At 39.3% G+C, this 22,678-nt stretch overlaps 1 protein-coding gene across 3 annotated transcripts in view; it reads right to left on the bottom strand.

The window, feature by feature from the left end:
- lrrc4ca (leucine rich repeat containing 4C-a) overlaps nucleotides 1-22,678 on the bottom strand; it is a 179,962-nt gene that overhangs the window by 91,347 nt on the left and 65,937 nt on the right. For all 3 annotated transcript variants that reach the window (XM_084365066.1, XM_084365064.1, XM_084365065.1), the window contains exon 2: nucleotides 20,172-20,248. The gene's annotated coding sequence lies outside the window, so the exon portion shown is untranslated. The remainder of the gene's footprint in view (nucleotides 1-20,171; nucleotides 20,249-22,678) is intronic.

Genomic DNA, 22,678 nt, shown 5'->3' with positions numbered 1-22,678 from the left:
GGTAAAAGTCAGATAGTTGGAAGCCTCGGTGCCAGTGGGCCAAAGTATAAACACCAGTGATGACTGCGGGAGAAAAAGCAGAGCCCATAACCATCTGTGGCAGCAATTATGAAGGTGAAAAGGGTAGTGTTTTTTTTTCTTCTCTGCAGCAGTTCACGATAGATATATAGATATCACAAAGTCTGTGTGAATTCTTACTTTTTCTTTAACCAAGAATAGATAGAATAGGCAATGATGCATTTATTCTCCAGGAATTCAACCAATTCAGAATCTCAGAGCGTAGCACTGAGTAGAAAAGTTGTGGAAAGAATAAACTTAATAAAATCCTTCTGTTTGAGTTTTCTGCAGTAATGTAAAATCTGGTTTGCTTTGGCTTTCATTAACAGCGAAGCTCTCAAGCTCTCTATATATTTAATACTCCCAAGGTGAATAGAAATATCTAAGATTTTTCCAACATCTGTGAATTTTTCATTCCCAAATATGACAAGTATGGCTCTAATACTTGGGGATCAACGTTGGACGCCATTCAAAAGCATCACAGCAACCACTACATGTGCAATAGGAAAGTTTTTTCCTGGACCAATGTGTGGGATTTAGTGGCATCTAGCACTGTGGTTGCAGACTAAAAACTGATGATAAACAACTGTTCTCACCCTCCCCGACAATGTCAGTGATTAGTTTGTCTGTTGTCACACTGAAAGCAGGAAAGCAATACGGGAACACAGGAGGGACACAGAACACCAGGAACACATGTGAGCAGGATAAAGGGCAGGAAAACAGACAAAGACAGGAAGTGGGGAGTACAACATGACACACAAGGATATGTATAAGGCTCATTCTAAACACAGTGATTCTTAGTTTTTTGTGATTATACACTATGGAAAACACGCAGTAATTATGAATATTATATTCCATTTCTGACAATAGATTCCCCTAATTCCAACACACTGGACCTTAAAATTAGACTATTTGTCCATATACATAGAGACAGAAATGTATGTGCATTTGTATAGGAAATCAATGTTGAACAATTGGACACCAACCTGATACCATTCGCTTCAAAGATTAAATAAATCCAGTATTTCTCACTCTAATCTTAGTTAGTAGCCACAGGCCTACCTCCTAATCCCCTTCCCTATCAAAGTTTTAGGGAAAAACATTTTTAAAAAAAGCTACAGTAATACATTTCATGACCCGACATAACATTTTAGAGACAATCTACAGTTTCTGAGACAGTCCTGCAGGCAGCCCTGATCCCTGTGTCTCCTTTTGAGATAAGTAACTGCCGGACAATAATTCAATCATTTGAAACCTGCGTGGCAATCAATACAATAAACTCTGCCATTTTGCCTCAGAACATGGGAGGATTGGACCGACAGAGTACTTAAATTGTTTATGTCCCCATTCACCAGCAGAACTTTCTCAGTTACACTGAGACTCCATTATTGTCTAATCCCTTGCAGCGAACTGCATTGGTCTTTCAATTTAATCCAATTATAGTAAAACACAGTGCAGTATCTCTTTTTGTTACACAGTCTACGCCTATCTACCTCTATTAAAAGACGAAGAACAGTAAAGCATCTGCAACTTAAAAGTGATTTGATATTTAAATTATAATAATCACCAATTTACCCCAAACAAGTCAGCCGCTCATACTTTCTTTCATACTTTCTGAAGCTGATTCTAGCTCATAAAGCTGTTTTATACTCCCATGTGAGAATGGAGGACTTAATCTAAGTACAATATACTTTCACTTGGTCTTTAGATTGCTCTCTCTCCTTGGCACGCATTCTCTATTTGCTGCCGCAGCAATACTTAAACCAGAACTCGGAGTTGTGATTACATAACCTCCTTTTTCTTTTCAACCTCGCTGCTGCACTGGTTTTTATTTTTAAGCTCAGAAAGTGATTTTACATATTCTAGAGATTATGTTTTTTAAGGCACATCTGTATCTGGCTGCAGGCTATAATAGACCCTTTAATCCTGTAGGAGCTGGGATATTGTCTGGTCCCCAAAAAGAAAGCAGGAACACTACACAAAAAAGAAATACAAGTGAAGTGTTTAATAATAATCATGATAATTATACTATGGTAAAAGCCTGAAAATAGTCGTGACAGAACCTAGTTGTAGCTGTAACCATCCCATGCCTATTGTTGCCTTTTCATGAAAGTTTGAAAATCTCCTGCCTTTTAGCCTGTCTATGATAAAAAGGGAAATTCGTCAAGGGAGGCTGAGCGATGTCGCTTCTGCCCTAATTGCAGAATTTTGATGGCTCTGATCTACACTTCTGTAGTTTGTGTACTTTGTGTTCATGACTTTTATATCTCTACCCTCCATGGATGGCACAAGATAAAATGTTCTGTGAGAGGTTGGGCTTTAATGGGAAAGTTTTATCCTCGAGTTGTTTCATGAAATGCCTTTTGCTTTTTGCCTTCAAAACATGAGTCAATCAGTGCATTCTGCGTTGGATGACAGCAGAAGGACCATGAATTGTAAAGTCGCATTAAATCTCTTGAAACTTGTGGCTCAGGCAGAAACCAGATTTATGCCAGGGTTAAAGTCAAAAGACATGTTTAATTCATGCTCAATCTGGAAATTGTGGCATTGAAAATCCATTTAGAGAGAACTACCCAAGGCACAATAATTCAGAATTTGCCACTTTTTACTAACCCCAGATCATATTATAAATATGGTAAACAATGAATAGGTTTTAATGTAAATGCCTCAGTGAAGGTATAGGGAGTCGAGGGGGGGAAGACGCTTTGTTGTCTTCTGTGCTTTCTGTTCCCTTCGCTTCCCATATTTCCGACCTGAATCTCTGCCAATTCTGATACCAGTCCCCACTCTGGAGGGGAAATTAGCACTGTGATGACTTTGCAGCTGTCCAGAGCCAGAGGATGTTCACCAGTGGCTCATCACAGCTCTAATCTCATAACATAGTCTTTTCACACCTGCATAAAGCTACCTGCTGGCTCCTCAGGTTACCTACTTGCGTGACTTAAATCTTCAAAAAAAACTGACTCTGACAACCTAATCCTAAAACTTAAGCCTGGCACTGCTGAGTCTACGCAAGCATTAACTTTTTTTTTTTTTTTTTTTCGGCAGCCTGGAGGAGTAATGGGTGGGAGTGGTAGCAGGCGCTTTTGCTGACCACAACCTGCTAAGTTATTATTTATTTATTTCCTTGTCAAGTCGTTGCTGGTTCACTCTGGTATTTTGACAGCCATCTTATTTGGAGCATGACAAGTTTAATTTAAATAGATATGAATGTGAAAAAAAAGGAGGCCCAATTTCACTGTCTGAACAGATGGAATCAGGTGGTGTCAGTGCCTTATACAAATATGTTAGCGCTGCACTTTTTTCCCCCCCCCCGTCAAGCTGTAATATACAGAATGCGATTTTCTGTCTGAGAGAGTGTGTGGCAGGTGAGAATGAATAAAATGATAGTATTGGTGCTGAAGTGCTCGCCATGGCTAGAAGAACTGCATCAGCTTCCAATTCCTGCAGTGTTATTCTGTATTTGACTTGTGCATATAGCCGCTCACTGCAGAAATCTACACACCAAAGTCGGGGGACTCTTTGATTTCCATCATGGCCAGAAGCTCATACTGGCCTTGTGTGAAAGCCAAACCTTGTGGCTTTGCAATAAAAAAATGTAGCACGAATGGCGGAGTAGCGTGACGAGGTAGAGTTTGTTAATTCCATCCAAAGTTTGACTGTGTTTCTGTTGGATCATTTACATTTGCGAGAACACAGAGCATTTCATCGTGTGAACAGATTTGAGAAAACAATCTGCTTATTTGGCGGAAGAGCAAGTGTATCCTTTTTGTTATGGACACCTGGAGGATGTATGACAAAGCTGTGAACCACTTCCAGGAATAATGTAACCTGAAGAATTTCATGGATAATTACTCCCCATGTGAGTGGTAGCAGAGCCATGGCCTGTGTGCTGCATCCTCAACTGTCCCTACTGAGCACTTAGCCATCACTACAATCACTTTCTGAGTGCTGTTTCCACTTTCAAACATTTTGTACTTCTGGTCTTTAGTTTCTATTCTCCACTTCAGCGCTCAAGTTTTTCCTGGTTCTCGTTCAAGGTAGTAACTTAGCAGAACAAAGAGACTGTCTGGCTGTGATTTTTTTATGAGATTTGTTGCAATAGTAATCTGAACTGGGATGTTAGAAATGTTCCTCATCCCTACTGATAATTGATTTATATTTTATTGAAAGGGGAACCGCTGACCTTTACAAGGAAGGCCGAATTGGACAAATATAAAAGACACATGAATCCAGAAATACTCCTCCATTTCCCCTCTACTGTCAATCTCAAATACAAAATTCAATCTCAAATACAAATTTGCACCATGGTCATCTTTAATTTACCAGAAGAGTTATACAGTGCTTGTCAAGACATGTACTCTCATTAAAGTCTTAAAAGTAGAGTTTTCTTCTTTCCTACGTTTGGAAATTGGAATTTGCTGATCTTTTATTACCAAGTTTAGCTACCTTGGGCAATAAATATTTATCAGGCCTCAAACACAAGTTCACCGAGGATCAGAAGCTCCAAAAATGGACAGCGGACTTGTTATCCAGCACCATCCCAGCCCCATATTTGAATTCCAAACAATTCCTCATTCTGTTTTCTCTTTGCCTTGTTGATCTTTCAGCAATGGATGTGGGAGATCACCCCGGGGAACAGAAGACATTTTGGTTTAATTGTGTGTGATTGGCAGACTGAGTGTTGATTTCCTCTTCTGTCTGTCTGGATTTGGGTTGCGATGAGCAGGAGCCCATACAAAGTACCTTTGAATAACCCAAAATACAAGAAGGGGCAAAATAAAATAAATAATGCTGGCCTGAACTAACCCAACATTGAGTTGAACACTGAATTTGATAAAAAAAATCACGTGTTAAGTTGTAAATTACTATAAATAGATTCAGGCAAGTAGATTAGAAATCTTAAACACAGATTTATGCAGGCAGTCATGTTTTATAGGCAGGATTTTGTGGCATCTAGCAGTGAAGTTGCAGATTGCAACCAACTGAACACCCCTCGTCTCACCCTCCCATACGGGGACCACTGAAAACACAAACAATGTGAAAGGCTTTCTTTTGTGTTTGTTTTGTCCATTCTGGGCTACTGTAGAAATATGGTGGTACAACATCGGCATCTCTCAGATGTTAAAGACACAATAACTCTCAGTTTCAGGTGATTTTACCCAAATGAAACCTCAATTCTTAGTATTATATTTCTGCCAAGAGATCCCCCTAAATTCTGCACACTGGACCTTTATCAAACTAACAAACAGGGATACTTACTGACATATGCTTATTAATTCATTTTAATTTTGTACTGAAATCAATTAAATGGATCAGCTCATTTGTTTTAAAACGTCTGTATCCAAGAAATGTTATTGTCATTTCTTAAAGCTCTTGATAATTGATTTTTAAGTCTCATCAAACACTGACTGACGTTTTCAGATTGCGGCCAACCCGACCTACAAATCCCAAAGCGTCAGTATCTGACGAGTTGAGAAACCCGAGGCGTCAGTATTACTATCTTACCAACAGGAGCTTTAAAAAAGTCTTCCTTTGGGTGTCTCTTTTTGGCTTACTTGTGCTTTTTCATTATTGAGCTGAAAACAGTTACTTAAGAGACGGTTGTCAAAGTTAACCTTGAAAAAAATTTACTCTAATCATTGTCAAATGAATCATTTAATACACTGGAGCTCCCCTGAGGTATTCTATCCCCTGATACAGTGCATATGATGTTTACCCTGTTGCTTCTTTTGATGCCAAACACGAAAGTATTGTCTTTCAGAGGATTTTCTAAGAGGAGAGACAGCCCAACAACCAAATTGGACTTAATGAAAGCCTGACAATGTAAATTTAAGCTGCTGTAAAGGAAACAATTACAAATTTCTCCCTGCATTAAGATTTGTCATCACAACAAATGTCCCATGATAAGTGGAAAAGTGAGGCCGTGTGCTGCACGATGCGATCATCCCCTATCCAGATCTTTAAGTCACAGGAGGGGAGAATGATTGATAACGACTTCAAGGATGAGGACACAAGACACTGGTGAGTGAAGGGAAAAGTAAAGGCAATGTTGTTACATCTCATCACTTCTTCTCAGAGAGACCAAGAGTCATTTCAGCCCCTGAATAGGCTACGCTTGGATCCATTAACGCAATAAGCTCGAATGAGGTGAGGCATAATTTAGGAAAGATGATGGAGATTTGGGTAAATTAAATTAGACTCAACAGTGATGATCGCAATGCTGGAGACCGGATTTTATGTCCCCTAAAACTGTTAAATAAAGTGGACAACTCAGGAAGAGCACCATAAGGTTTTAATTTTACACAAAATGATGCTCTGTGGCTTTTGTGTGCAGCTTCCATGTGTGTAGCTGCGACTATAATTACGTTAATCGACAATTCATGTTGAACTTCTCAGTGAGTGCTCTCATGTATAAAAAGCTGAGCTGATAAAGACAATGATGTTGTAGTTAGTTATACTTTCAGTGATATTTCACCTGAAAAGGAGCGAAGAGCATTGATGCAAATATACAATTTAGCCATTTTAACTTTAATTCCACTCCACTGAAAAACTCTGATGCATACTTACTCCCGCAGTATATAATGAATTACTTCATCTTGAACCTCTTTTTTTGTTCTCTGAAGACGAGCCCGTAGCTTAAACCTGCAGTGCGAGGCTTTTGCATATGAATGAACACCCATTAGAGTAAAGCCCTTACTAAACCACTTAACACAATGCTGATAAAGCCCGTCACAACCAAATAAATATCCCTGTATTTAGTAGATAGATATTGTTAATCTGATGTCTTTGCCGGGACGCTGGAAGTCAGTCACAGTTGGGGATGATGAGAGGTCACTCTATATAATGACGTTAAATGGTGTGTGAGTTAGGAGAAACTTAAACTTTATGAAACACCGTCTGTGACACATTCTTAATTATTAGGGCCCGCTTCTAAATTCTGCATGTGTTTCTCATGGAGTTTTTTCTTTCCTTGTGTAAAAAAAACGTGTTAGGGGGTCTTGCAACCCAATCAGCGCCTCTACACCCATGCGTCCATGTGTCTTTGTTAGTTGTTAGGAGACTAGGAGACTTTCCCATACTGGCACACCCATAGCGAGCCTTTTACGTCTACCTGCAATAATCAGTTAGCCAGAGGTGAAGGGGTAAGCAACCATGGCAACGGGAGTACGGTGGAACCTATGGCGTAATAAGTACATCGAAAGTGGTTGTGTAACTACTCTCACGTCCACAAGGGTTGCAACAAAAAATATTATTCCCTCTCTTTTTCTCTGCTTGTAGTGTACATTATAATACACAGGGGGTGGAACATTAACATGAACACCTGCTTTACAATCTAGTACAGTACTACAGTATAAAAAAGCATACGCACTGTATATTGCCTTCAAAATAACCATAGATTTGAATGAACAAATTCCTGAAACTGTTTTAAAGGTGAGTTGTGTGTTATAAGTGTGATATAGGTTGTATAGAATGGGAACTCCTCTCTCCCACATAAAACACTGCTCCTGAAGTGCCTGAAATGCTTAGTTTCAGTCTTAGTCATTAGTACTGCCTTTAGTTTCATGACTTCATGACATCACACTGCATCACCGTGTCACACATTTGCATAATATATGCCTATATTCACAGTAGAAGTGAAGCTGACTGGAAACTGAAAACAGGGCAGAGCCGACCAGGGACACGATGAGCGTTGCTGGCTTCTTCAGACACATAACAAATAGAGAGTCACTGGTATAAGGACAGACGCAAGGCGCCACCGAGAGTCTAAACATTTAAAAAAAGAAAACAAATGTTTTTGGGTAGAGATTTTTTTTCCTCAAAAAAGGCAGGATATCTAATTTACAAAGAAGATCTCAGAGAAAAATTCAATTTCATGTCAGCTGGACTTTAAAAAGTTAATGCTCGAATATGCCTGTTATGAAATCACTATTGATTTATACCAGGAGGAAGAGTCAGTCATAGAGAATGAGGATGTACTGACACTGCACATTGCTTTTACCAGCTGATTCTGTCTCACTAATAGACAGCCCAGACTACTATAAATACAAGGCTGTGCAAGCTTGAAGTGGAGAAAAGTAAATGAAGCAACATGACTCGTAAATGAAAAGATTATATTGAGGAATTATAGAACGGTAAATCTCACCCCAACATTTAAAGCAGACATATTGTGTTTTTTTGTTTTCTATATATGTTCCTGTGCATGTGAAAGATATTGAAAAGTAAAAAGGTCAAAGTTTGCACCAACAGAAGCTCCTCTCTCCCACAGAAAACGCTGCTCCTGAAACGCCTCATCAGTAGTCCCGCCTTTGATCCCATGACCTTGTGACATCACACTACTTCACCGTGTCACACATTTGCATAATTCACACCCTGCAGCTAGTTTGGGACGTAAGAATTGTATTAAGCGAAGCTGCTCCGTTGTTGTTAGTGGTGCTGGGTCAGGCAAGTGTCCAGACCAATCAGAGGAGACTGGGTTATTTCGGATACGGGGCCTTAAAGAGACAGGAGCTAAAACAGAGCGTTTCGGACAGAGGGGGAATACAGTGCTGCAGCAACAGGCAGTATGAGGAAACTGATGTGTTTTTTGAACACCAAAGCATGTAAACATATTCAAGGTGTAACTCAAAATACAATTATGAACCTCAAAAATGAACATAATATGTCTCCTTTTAAAATTCTAAAAATGTGTGTGTGCAAAGTGTGGAAACAATATCTAATCAACAGCAGACAGATTTATTCAGATAGAAACATCAAAGACGAGATGATGTGCTGGCTGTTTTGCTCAGTTGTGTCTTCCTTTTTTCTATCATGTTTTCTAGTGAATCTGTAAACTGTGATAGAAACCTGTAATCATGTGCAGATATGCAGTTCCAGTGGAGATAAGTAGCCCTGCGAGACCACAGCCACCATAGTAATTTGAGCAAACAAGCAATTTGGGTAAAGATGTTGGTAACTCAACAGTGTGAAACTGCTTAGACTGTGGATAACGATCTTTGCTGTTCTCTTCCCGTCGTTTCATCAATACATGAAGCAACATGTAAGAAGGGACCCCTCGTGAAATGCATCATTTGAAAGGATGTTCTCTTACTCAGAATTGATTTTTAGATTTTAGTCAAAGGAATGAGGAGCTTGGATCTCAACATATTAGGTGGATTTAAAACAATTTAAACCCTGCTGGTACTACTGAGGAAATTAAGCTGGATAACCAATGTGCAAATTCTAATCCATATCCTCTGAGAAGAGAATATTTCAGACAGTGACTGATGACATTAGAGATTAGTACATTTCACACACTGAGGTGTCTGCTGCGGTGTGGCTGAGCTTCTGCCTACTAATCTAACATTTGAGATCAGTTATACTGAGGATATTGCATTCGGTAAATCTCATATCAGAACAATACCTCATCTGCTGATTTAGAAACACAATTAACCTTGGTCACAAGAAACTTAACTACAGCTTAAATGTCCCTGGCACAAATCCAGCCCAACCCAGAGCTCTGTAGAGATCTTTAGCATTATAATACCAAATCTTGTCTAGGATTTACAGCTCATACTCAGAGGAGTTTCAGTTAGCTTAAGTAGGTGGGTTGGGGATATGTTGGCCCAATAAACCTTGAATTCTATTAGAGCAGTGTGAATGGAGGGAATGTTTTTTTTTTTTTTGTATTTACCCAACCCTGCGGTATTAAAAGCTGGTCAGAGACATGTACTGGAAATAGGTGGACATGAAGAATACATCAAGAACCAATTTGCTCCCACATGTTCTAATGCAGGTGAAGAGGATTGAAGTGCATTACTTGAATGATGAGTACATCCTCAAAATAGCTCTCCTGCGGGCTTTTTGAAATGCAAACATTTCCGCACAGAGCAACTGAAAAAACGCTACAATGTCAGCCTGACCGACAGTCACCTGGAAGAATCTCGATAAATCTCTTCTTTCTTGTTCAACACCAGCACTCCATTATTCATTTGTTTAACCACAACAAGGATCACTGTTTCATCCCATGATGAGCCAGGAAAGGGCTTTCATAATTGCTCTTCTTAATCGGAAAAAGGAATGGTTGTTCTACCTGCTTTTGCAGCACCTGCTGAGAACAGCCAAGCCTTTGATCCGGGCTCCAGAGAGCCTTTCTTTTTCAGCAGAATTATGGATTAGCATCAAAATGAACAAGGGAAGACGTTTGGATGGCCAAGTATGTTATACATGGAGAGGGTAGGGGAGAGAGGTGTTGCTGAAATAATTGTTATAACTGTTACAGGATTGCTGTAATAGCCACATTTTGTAAAAACGGGTGACAACTCGTAGAGGAGGCAAGTTATCAATTTGCAACCAAGTGGTGGGTCACGATAGGGTGACAGTTTTTCTTTTTGTTCTTTCAACTTCTACAGACTGAGGTTACAACATGCGTACACGCTGATTTAATGATTGTAGAGGCTGCTTTCATTCAGGTTATTTAAAGCGTCAATGCAAGTCAATGTAACAAATATCGTGGCTCATTTAAGCAGCAAAACTAAAAGCTGTAGTTATAAATGTGACAGGACAGAGGAAACAGAATTGCACTTTTATATTCTGAAATAATTATTTTTAGACCAGTTCTTAGGGTATATCAGCAGGACAGCTGCTTCACGCCCAACTATTTTACTGTATGAATCTGTGTCTCAGCTTTTGAGGTTCAGGCTCCAGGTTCAGGTGCACCTGGCTCTTAAAAAGAATGGGAGACGACACTCGGATTGGTTTAATTTATTCTATGCCACATCCACGACTAATTAAGAGTCTACATACAGCACCTTTGCACAAAGATTATCTGGCGTTTAACCAACAAAAGGGAGTTGGACACCTGAACGCACTTACGCCATGGACTTCAGACTATGTGCCATAGATTGTTTAATAGGGCCCCATATCTTTATTCTAGATCTAGATCCGTATGTTCACCTGTCTTACTTTAAAACTTGGATCCTGGATGGTGGCTTTTGTGTGAAACCTGAAGGCAAAGTTTGGCTTCGATTGTACAATGACATGGTTTTGAGTAGAGAGTTTGAACATGAAAGTTGCACTGTGGTTAGAGTTTTGGGAAATGGAGTCAAAGAAATGTGTCTTAGCAATCAAGAGAAACTGTAAAAGCATTACTGTGTTTATCATATGACCTACATTAGTCAACAGTAAGGGCCCAGAGCACAATTTTGTTTTTTAAGTCAATAAATTACATGAAGTGAAATTCTCTTACAAAACAGAAATTCCAGGCAAACAGGAGGCAATCCTCTCAAAACAGACATCACATAAGCCTTGAGCAAGTCCCTTGAAGTGCAGCAGGGGTCCCAGAAAAGCAATTTCTCCCTTGACATCACCAACATCACTAACTATGTGTGTGTGCTGCTCTCATATGCACAGTGTACTCAAAATTCGAATAAATGGCACCATGTGTGAGAAAACACTCCCATGTGCTCCGATATTATTAAGATCAACAGCTGTCATTAGCTTAGTTGTTTTTATATGTTTGCATAATTGTAAGATGACAACATAATTTGACATACATACTAATGTGTTTACAAACCATTTCAATTAATTAACACTAATGTCTCCCTCACTGCACGATAACTGGGAAGACAATGAAGAATTTAAGCTTTTCATGGTCAGATGGGAACCAATCCGATCTTGATCAGATGATCAAATGCTAACATGATAAAATAAATCACACCTAAAATAGAGCAGCAGCACAAATACACTCCACATACCTATGCGGGTTTTCCAGAGCAGGGAAGGAACGGTGCAACTGGCGAATGGCGTTAACATCTGACTTCAATCTTACTGGATTTCTGTATCATGCATAACCATGGGCTTTTATTGTGAAATTGCTGAGACATTGGTATGCTACTCAAGCTACGTTCCCATTATAGAAAATAATTGAATTACACAACAAAGATGTTGATTGGAGCAGGCGCCGTATTTGGAATGGCTCCTTGAAACAAACAAACACAAAGAGATTTCCGAGCAAATAAGTTTGAATCAAAGCTCAAACTGGATCGCGTAGAGATGACAAATGTTTGCTTTCTTTCTGATGTGTCACTGGTAGCAAGATCATTCCACCATGCACATTTTGCACGTTAATATTGCATGAAAATAAAAAAAAGAGATTTACAGGTGGATTGTAAATCCGTATTTTTCCCTATTAAAAGTTACAGAGGTACGAACCTCCATGTAAGTCCAACTGTCTTCGGGTGGAGTTAAATGTGAGAGTGATAATACTGATGGTTATACTGCATCAGTCACTTGAGTTATGTAATACAGAGTTTCTGATTTCCCACATGAAGTAAATTGCATGGCATCATAAAAACAAAATAGTTAAAAAAATCAATCTTGTGAGTTTCTAAGGCAAACATTAGGGCTCAGTAAATCATGGCATGCAAGGCAGTTCGTTTACACTTAAACATCCTTGAATTAATAGTGTGACTATGAACAGACCCTTTACACTTCACACAAGTAGGAGTATGTGACGGCTTCTGGTATGAACTCATCAAAACCTTGTTTAATAAAAGAGGATTTCTCCTTTTCATTTGTGGCCCACTTTAAAGAAATAACTATGAATGGCACAGAAAGCCTGCATCCATCTAAATGCTTTTATTGCTTTTCAATCAAACAATGCAGAAGACATTCACGTAACATCTCGTTCAAAGGGCTCATAACTAACCCTTTAGACACAACTGTGGTTTGGTTTGTATATGTAGTGGGTTATTTGGGCTTTTACAGAGAGAAACATCTTGAAGCAGTTTAGAGCTACTCAAGTTGAAGGTATCATATGTAATATATATGTATATCATGTGATGAGTGTGTTACTCTGGGCTATTTGTATTGTTTACAACTTACACAACACTTGTGTTGTAAATAGAGTTTTTCATTTATGTTTTTGGTGCTTTATATATAAATATATACAGTATACTGTATATACACCCTACTTCTTTTTGTTCTTGCTCTCCGCTAATATGTCTATTCTTGTACAGTGAAGTACATTGACAACAATAAAACCAAAAAAATTAAAATTCCTTCTATCTGTACACATGCTTGATTCTGATATACACGTATGAGCCACAACATTAGAAGGACTGACACTGATGTTCTGCAGGGAAACCTTGGGTGCTGACATTAATGTGGATGCCACTTGAAACAAATCACCCACCCAAACACTGCTGCAGTCCAAGTATGACCCGTCACGGCAACAGCAGTCCCCGATGGGCGTGATATCCTGCTTGGGCGTCACTGCCATCGAGTGCCGTTGCCATGAATGGGTGTTCTCGATCTGGAGCTGTGTTTGGGTAGGTGGTGCGTGCATCCACATGAATGTAATGACCCGAGTTCTTTAAGCGGTTCTACGGCATAATAATAATAATAATAATATCCTCAATATACTGAGAGAGCCAGGCCATATTCAATGCTATTTTATAAAGGAAAAAGGAGTAATGCAACACAATGGAGGCTGGCTTGAAAAACAAACAACTGAAAAGAAAAGAAACATTGTTAGGTTTAAAATCATCCATCCACAGCAGTTTTCCTCCAGCACTTTGTTTTTTAAAGTCATCATTCTAATCAATTTATTTTTCGTCTGTGTCGGCCCTCTTCATTGAGTTGCTCCAACAAAACTAATTAATCCAACAGTGTTTGGGAGAACTGAACCAAAACAGCCCAAAACATCTCATAGACTGTGGACTGGTAAACCTTACACAAACAATTGTGCCTTGCTGACCTGCAGAGAACCCTTTCAGACATGCTGCAGATGCACATGCTGCAGTAGGACTGGTACACTGTAATGGCCATGTCATTATTGATGTATTGGTGCTTTTCTGTACAGCTCTGACTTCAGATTTAACTCTGGAGTCTGCCAACTTGAGAAGTTCTCAGATGAGTTCCCCATTACCTATTGTGGCACACACAGAGCAGAGAGGGGAATGAGTGGCAGAAGACATCTGTCTTCTTTCAGAAAGAGGATGTAGAGACGTGCAGCAGGGTGGGAGGCTCATGTCCTTCAGCGTATGCAACACACTCCTCTACTTGTTCGATCAGTCTCTTGTGGCAGGTGCACTGCTCTTTGTGATGGTAAGAAACAAAACAAAACAAACAAAAAACAGACCAGATGTACACTGACATTGACAATAGTCTCCACATGTGATTACATGTTCTGCATATAACTCAGCATGCTTTGTATTTTCTGCTAATTAGTGGGACTGTATCTTGTGATTTTGACAGAGACAACAACTGCACTGGCGCATAATTATCTACATGCTGTTATGAACATGTGAAGTGGAAAAAGTTCAGTTCAGTGTATTTTTAGAGAAACATTTACATGATAAAAGAAAATGTCCCCTGTGGATCAGTAACTGGATTCAAGGCATTTTGAGCCTTGCTGTGAATTTTGCTGTTCGATCACATTCATCCTCACACTCTCTACACCTCCTCTCATATAACATGCATACTGTATACTCTGTTGTACATATTTGTGACCTTTGTCCCCATATTGTACGTTTTTCAAACATTCTTGCACTACCAAAGGAAAAAAAAAGCTAAAATGAATCGATATGAGCAATAGGGGAATATGGAGACAAATAGCAGGTTAATGCTCTCTGTGTCTGGTGCTTTTCAATGCTCACTCTGACTTATGTAGCTACGCATTAATGAGACTGTGTTTTTTTTTGTAGAAAGCATTTCACATTGATTGATGCTGCAGAGGACTTAGTGGCTCAAGATAAAATAAAAGCATATTCTGCCAATCGTGATCCCTTTTCCTGCTCTGGGGATCGGAGGAAGATAAATATGTGGATTCACAGTCAAATTGAATTCAATAGCAAAAGAAAAACATTGGAGGAACCTCAAGGATGCCTATATCATTAGAAATAATGTTTAAATGTTTGTAACTCTACATTTGTAACTCCAACTCTAACACAAAGCACCTGCAGTATGGCTAATATTGTGCAGCTAAAACATTGGGTTAATGTTGCTAATGACTTTTTTGTCTCCTTTTCTTAATTTAGATTTTTTTTATATTTCAAGCAACACCTTAAAGGTTACATTGGATTAAAAAATATTAATAATAATAGTATATAATAACAAATTTCCCTGTGGAGTTTTCTTTTAAACAAACAAAAGTTATAATTAACTTCAGTGTTAGTCACCGACAAGCATTGTGTCTATCCTTGAGCTCTTGCTTTTCAAAAGGCATTTTAAATCCAGAATTGTTCACATCCATCTTTAATAGTTGTCAGTCTTCCTCGTTGTCTTCGCTGCATATCTTGACAAGATCAGTCGAAATGTGTAACACCATTGGCGGGTCTGTATTTCCGTGTGCGTGAGATGAATAAAATCGGGCTCCATTGTGCTACTTGAGGTCCAGATGGAACCTTAAAGTAAACTTCTTCACCAGTTCATCATTGTCAGCTCACATTAAAGTCATAAAGAAATTGGCCTCATGAGATGTAATGAACTTATGACCCTACACACAAACATTGTATGGAGTCTGTACTACACAAGAACTACACAACATGGGCCTCTACACAAAATCCTGCTCCAGATGGCCGGCCCTTTCCCCAGCCTCCCCAGGTCTTTTGGCTTTTTTCCCTGCAGGAAACCTGCAGCGGCTTTAGTAGAGGTGAAGCAACAATTAGCCAATCTCTCCCCATTGCCTCAGCTGTTAAGTGCAACTGACTGAAAGGACGTTACCACAGGGTACAAAAAAGAAAAAACAGTGTTAAAACAGTTTCCTGAAAAGAAGCACAGACATTTATTTGGTTTGTTCCTTCTGCCAGAAGGCAGAGAGACATGTGCAGTGGGAGTATGAGCTTTGACTTGACAGCCAAGAGAACCACTGAAGCAACCAAACTCAACTGAGATTGACCCAAGAGTTGCCAAACCCAACATGCAGAAATGTGGCATAAAGAGTCGCTCCCTTGGGAGCCGCTTACGAGAAAATGGCTAAAATTGGCTCCTGAAGGAGTCAAGGTTATTTTCTTGTGTAGATGATTCCGAGTTTATTTTTGCTGAGAGTTTTTTTATTTTTATTTATTTATTTTAAAGATGAAGGACAGCGCAGAATAGAGAGTCCAGAAGTCCTCTGACAAAATGAACTGAATAACAGTTCTGTAATTCGAACAAGCTGGCTTGAAAGCATTCACTCCATGTCCTTTTGCATTTAAAGTGGATTTATTTCGAAAGCCTTTATTCAAAATACCTCTGAGGCATTTACAGAGTGACATCTGATTGATGTGTAATTTGAAAATTGATTAAGAATAGAGAGCTGGGAAGAAAAAAAAGAGCAAAGAATAAGAAGGCAGACCGAATTTGACTGAGTGCCGAAGGTAAAGTGCCTTTAGGATAAGTATTTAACAGAATGGAATCAGTATCATTTATTTATTTAGTTATTTGCATTCAAGTAAAAACAAAATGATGTACACACACTATGTAATAAAAAGAGCAGCATCAATGCATGAAGCTGAATCTTTTGGAGTTATGCTGACTCAAATAACACAGTCACAGTCAACATACTATCTGTGTGTGGAATGCTTCTCACGTCTGCCCTAAATTCAGCTCTGTACAGGGGATCGGATAGGACGTTGAGGAACAACAGAAATAAGACACTCAGCAATAATTCTGTTAGAACAAATGTAAAGCAATGCTAAAGATGTGCCGGTGCAATATTTGTCAAGATAACCTCAATGACCTTGTCTAGCCCAAGTAATGGAGCTCCTACAGGTAGTGATTTATTTCAATAAGGCTTAGAAATTAGTGGTATCTCTGAAATCATTATTTCCCCTCAGATGTATTTGTTTCAGATATTATCAAGACGATTGCACATTGATATATCACATATATAGCACAATAAAAATAGCCTCTTGGTCAGCAGTGCTCTTAGGGGCCAGATTACGCTCTTCATTTTAATAGTCCTTACAACTGCAGCGCAGTCGACACTGTAGGATCAGTGCCACAAAGGACCAATTGATCCATCTTCTAATTATTACCTTAAGATGTTCTCTGAGCAGCATCATACCACTATCCAATCAAATCCAATTAACACTGGTACCCCCCCTCCAGGAAACTGCATTGTAGAGGGATTACACAGATATCTGTGCTGGTCTGATTAATGGCCGCAGTAATTAATGCTGAAGGGGTCTGTCCGAGTGCCTCAGTGTAGAGGAGCATGCAGCAGCGAGCCAGCTGCAGCGAACAGAGCTTACACTCACACACGTGCACACACGTGAGCGCACACCAAACACCTGGATCCTCTCTTGTGCGCATATGTTGCACTGAATATGAGGCTTTTTCTTTTTTTTTGGAAAGCACTGTGGGGATGGGCAATAAAATAAGAGGAGTATTATGCAAAAATCTGGTGATAAACAAAAAAAATGAAAATGCTGGATCTAAAAATAGTATAGTAACAGAACACTGTATCACCCAGAACACGATTTTCTTATTCCTTTTACCATAAGGCCTCAAATATTTCCCACTTTTTGAATAAACGAGGCATTTGAGTGCTCAAAGTACTCATGCAACTCAATCCAGCATGCACACAGTCAGAGAGACAGAGACGGAGTGAAGGAGGCACGGACTGAACGAGTTTAACAGATGTGGAATGACAGTTGCAGAACTGAGCTGAATTGAGTTAGAGAACCCTCCCCCATTCAAATCAGCAGCATGTTATCCGACTTCCTGTTTCATAAGATGCTTCAAATGTGCATAACATCACGCAAAACAACCATAGTGTACAGCTTGTGTCATGTAGCTCTAGAATAGGCCGGTCAACATGATGAAATGTTCGCAGTTTATGACCACATTGTCATGTCCAGAGGTGTAGGGGATGGTGGAGTTTAAGGCGACAAGGCTGCCAAGCCAGTGACCGCTGACAAGCCAGTGACCACAGTTCGAGTCTGCGTTTAAACATTTGTAAAGATGACACCCCTGGATATTTTTAAAGAGACCACTGAGCAATATCCAGCCACATGTGTGGTGACAAAACAGGGTGTTTTCTAAAGAGACCTTGAGACATCTCCTGATGTGAACCTGATCATTTTAATCAGTCGGACCATTTGTGGTTTTGCAGCATCAAAAACAAGGTGTTTTCAAGAGACCTTGGGCAAGCCGTGTGTCTGGTGACCAAAACTTGCATTTTAAGCAAAAACATTCAAGCAAGTGTCTTTGTGCCCAAGCCGAAACCAGAGCATAAGCACAACAATGTGATGAGAGAAAAATTGGAAACTGGACCAACAGAAAAACATAAAGCTGGGACATAAGAAACTGATTGGGCAGTCGGGTTGCTCTAAAAAAATGAGCTAGCATTAGTTTACTGAAACTGAATCAAAGGTTGCTTTAAAAGGAGACATATTATGCTCATCTTGAGATTGTGGATTAATAATAGAATAGGTTTACATGATTTGGTGTTCAAAAAACACTTTGTCGACAAATTGTATATCATACAATACCAAATCATCCAAATTTCAACATATAAATAACAATCAAACATAGAATAAAAAAATGGCAAAATGAAGTGCCAGCTCATTGAACTCCAAATACAACAACTGCAGCTCATATTACACACCTAAATGTAATTATATTACTAGTTAGGCCGTTTTCCATTATGCAACTATACAATTCAGGAAACAGGAAAATCCAACACCGACACTCCACTGGAGACTTCTCATTCAGACATACTGTAATGTATAATTGAAGGATACCAATCCAAATAATTCATAAAGCAATCTACTTGCAGCATCCGCTTCCAGAGATAACAATCCTCAGCATCCTCAGCACAGAATTATCACAGGTGGTTGAAGGCCTTAAACCTAATCTCCAGGATGTGACATGCAAATTTGAAGGCTCTTCCTTTGCTTCACTCAGTGTGCATCTATCAGTCTATTTCAACATCAAATGCTCTTTATCGTGCAATGTGATCTCATATTTCAAAGGCAGTGGTTGATATGGCATGACTCCAGACTGATAAGAGCACAAACACCTGCTTGCTCTGCAGGCGTGCAGCTTGGAGAGCCCTTTATATTGGCTATGGATCGCTTTACTGAAATATATGGTTTAATCTCTCTGTTTTTTTCACCTGCCTTTCCAAATCCTCTCCATATCTTTTTTTTTTCTGTTCTGATGTGCAGTCATTTTTTCCATAAATTGCAGCACAAAGGATAATGAAAAGCTTTGCAAACACTTGGCGAAAATTGCTTTGAATTTTTCACGTGTCCTTTTGTCCTTTCTTTTCTTTATTCCTTCATCGTTTTGAGTATTTGAACACATTTGTTTGTGTGTTTGTGTGTGTGCGTGTGATCGGCATGTGCGTGTGAGCACGCTTGATTTGAGTGTACTCGTTCGTTGCCGACTCTTGAAATGCTACAAACTACTATCACTGCGCTCTGCACTCACTATGAGAGTTAACCACCACAACAGAGAAATTCACAATTCATGAGGTGCAAATACTCGATTCCCAGTATTCTCTGAAGGCCACTTGAAGGGGAGGTGAAATGACTCTCATGAATGATGAATACAAAACTGTCCCCCCCAAAAAAAAATCTTAATCAATGCAGTAGATGTTTGTTGAACTGAACACATGCGATGCTTCTGTCTTTTATCATTCCAATAGGAAATGCACTGAACTACTGAGGACACAAAGAGCACAGCAGCTAATTTTGTGTTCAAACATGAGAAAAGAGAAGAGATAAGGGGTTGTCAAATGCAAATCAACAATTCTCTTTTGCTTTAACTATTCAACATTTAGGAACCTAATTCAATTCGGTAGGTCACAATATACGCTCGTGCACAGCACACTAGGGGTTTATTTGGTAACGAAATAGAGGACATTGTAGGTGGGTATGTTAGGGGTTGGTAACAATAATGAGAGATTACTCCTGTGCATTTATCAATCAAGAGAGGATTCATGTTATTTCAGACATTTACACAGCAGGTGAGGAAAAAACTTGCTTTATGATGAAGTCGTGAATCCAATTGATACTTTTCGTTTTATTGTTTCTTCTTTTTGGAGAAATCATCACTTCGTTACCGCTCTCAGAAAGCACTTCATACAGCAGAAGATTGAGCGAAGCCTACGGCAGGAACAAATTCTGGATAGATCAACTCACCCTTCAAAACTTCAAATTTTTGCGGTTGTCATTGATAGTCCAAATCAATTTGCGTCTAATCCTTCCACTTCAAGGACCTGGAAAAAATAAAGAGAATCTCATGTTACTTATTTTTAAAGAATGAAGGGGGAGAAATCAGAACAGAATTGCAGCAAAATGGCATTATGTCTAAAAATGTAAATGGGATAATCATATTTTCATACTCTCTACATTAGAGGTTTATGTGTTGTAGCTGTAGGCTGTACACTTATTATATTTAGATTTCAGTTGGCAATTGTGAGACATTCCTTTGTGACTGGATGATGTTTACATCTAGACGTACTGAACAAAGAAAAGCTTTCATATGGAGCATTGATTCATGATCAGACATTCTTGTCCATCTCATTTAAAGAGACTGCATGTCACAACACAACAAAAGCGCCTTACAACCAAATTGGTTTTGTACAATTGAAATCTGATGGACATTAGGCACACTGTGGCCACATTGAGCTTTGATGCAATCAAGGCAGTGATAGTTGTGTTGCTGGTCTGGCTGGAAATTGGCAGTAATAAGGATGTTTAAAGACATGCAGTGGAGACTATTGACGTCTCAGGCCTTTGAGACCAGCAAATAGATTTTTTTTCACTCGATTACCAGCTCCAGTTGCCAATCTGCTATCATTATTAAGGCTGTCTAGTCTTTAGAGGCACAGTGGAATACAAATGAACTGGACTATGCAGTGATAGTTATTGGGGAGCAACAAGTTCTGTGTGGGAGGTTAGAGCAACTTTAACTTTGTAAAACCTCAACTACCCCTGCATCAATCATCATATTATATGTGCATGCCGTGCATCAGGGTAGCACTAACATTTTCCCAAGCACGTCTCCACCAACGCACACTGTTTTCATGCACTCACAGATGCCGGGGAACACAGGAAAAGACAACACAAATATAGTGTATGTGGATGAGATGGCGCAAGACAGAGAGCGAATCTGTTCAGTTTGACACATGTTTTATTATTCCGCTATTATGCAACCATTGCTAAATGTCATGTAAATGCTTCAATGAATTTCAATTTACCATAAAGCCACTAAGCCCCAATTTGTACTTTGAGTTGATAAAGTGAAATTGAGGGATGAGAAAACGTGGCACGGTAGAGAGAAGAGACTGCACGGGACACTTCCCTGAGAGTAGTATTATCCAACCGTGAATACAGAATGTCACCAGCGGTAAGGGAGAAAAAAAGTCATTTGTCAGCTGTATCAAGACTCTGAGAGTAATTAATGTAGAAACAGCAGTATTGTGATTAGCCTTGCTGAGCAAGTGCGAGATAGGAAGAGTCCAAGTTTGTGTTGATTAAACATAAAAAATTCAAAGCAGGTCTGGAAACAAAATCTGTATCTGTAAGTGTTAAAGCTGACAGTCCGATATGTTTACATAATCACATACTCTTTGTGATTGTATGTAAATGAATCCACAGTTCATAGTGGTTCATTCAACCTAATTAATTGACTTCACGTGTCCAGAGACATGGACAAATGCTGAGCAGGAGCATGCCACATAGTAAATAATCTCACGAAAACCACATTTTCATGAAGTAACCACAAAGTATTAGACTGGACACTGAGGACATTAGGTTTATTGAGATATTGACCTAGTCGAGTTAAGCTGCAAGGACATGCACTGTATGTGAGACCTCTTAAGGAAGGCTTAAAGCAAAACAATATACGTTGTACTAGTAGGACAGTGGTCCAAAATGCATATGCTAGACAACTGCATGGTATAATGACAGCAAAAAAGCAAACCAGATCTCATACAAACCACATTCTGCAAGACTGAGAATTAGGCAGAACAACACCTGGAGTGAAATGCTAACATTACAATGTTAACATGCAGACAATGAAAACAATAACTTGCCATACCACACCATTAACATATAATAATTGAGAAGAAGAAGAATCCTTATTTATCATATATAATCATACAATGCACAGTATAGTGAAAATGGTTCTCTGCATGCAACTCATCCCAGAGAAGCAGTGGGCAGCCAATGTATGGCACCTCAGGGACCAAATCTAGATTGAAGCCAGTGCCTTGGTCAAGGGCTCTGACCGGAGAATTAACCTATTATACATGATTTGATGGTGGGGGAAACCAGAACACCCAGAGGAAACTCACAGACATGTAAACTCGGATTTGGACCCAGAACCATCTTGCTGCTAGGCAACTACTGCGCCGCTGTGCTGGTGATGGTGGTGGCTGGCTTTTAAGTCAAACTGATAGCATGTATGAGCAAAAAGGTAAAGATCTGTGAGTTGTTGTGCTCAACACTTTCTTTGTCAGTCATTCCTGGTTAACTCTGTCACTATGACACTAGTATCTAATATGGCAAATGGAATTAGTGCTGCGTTGTGCATAAAAATATTATGTCACATTGATTGATCACCAATTAAGGAGAACACGATGAAGGACTGATAAAAAAAAAAAAAAATAGAAAAAAAATCTTGGTAAGCAATGTCTGTCATA

The sequence above is a fragment of the Pagrus pagrus genome (assembly GCF_965226575.1).
Source record: "Pagrus pagrus genome assembly, chromosome: 10".
Classification (NCBI taxonomy): Eukaryota; Metazoa; Chordata; class Actinopteri; order Spariformes; family Sparidae; genus Pagrus; species Pagrus pagrus.
The sequence above is the reverse complement of the archived record's forward strand: the minus strand, read 5'-3'. Positions and strand labels throughout refer to the sequence as shown.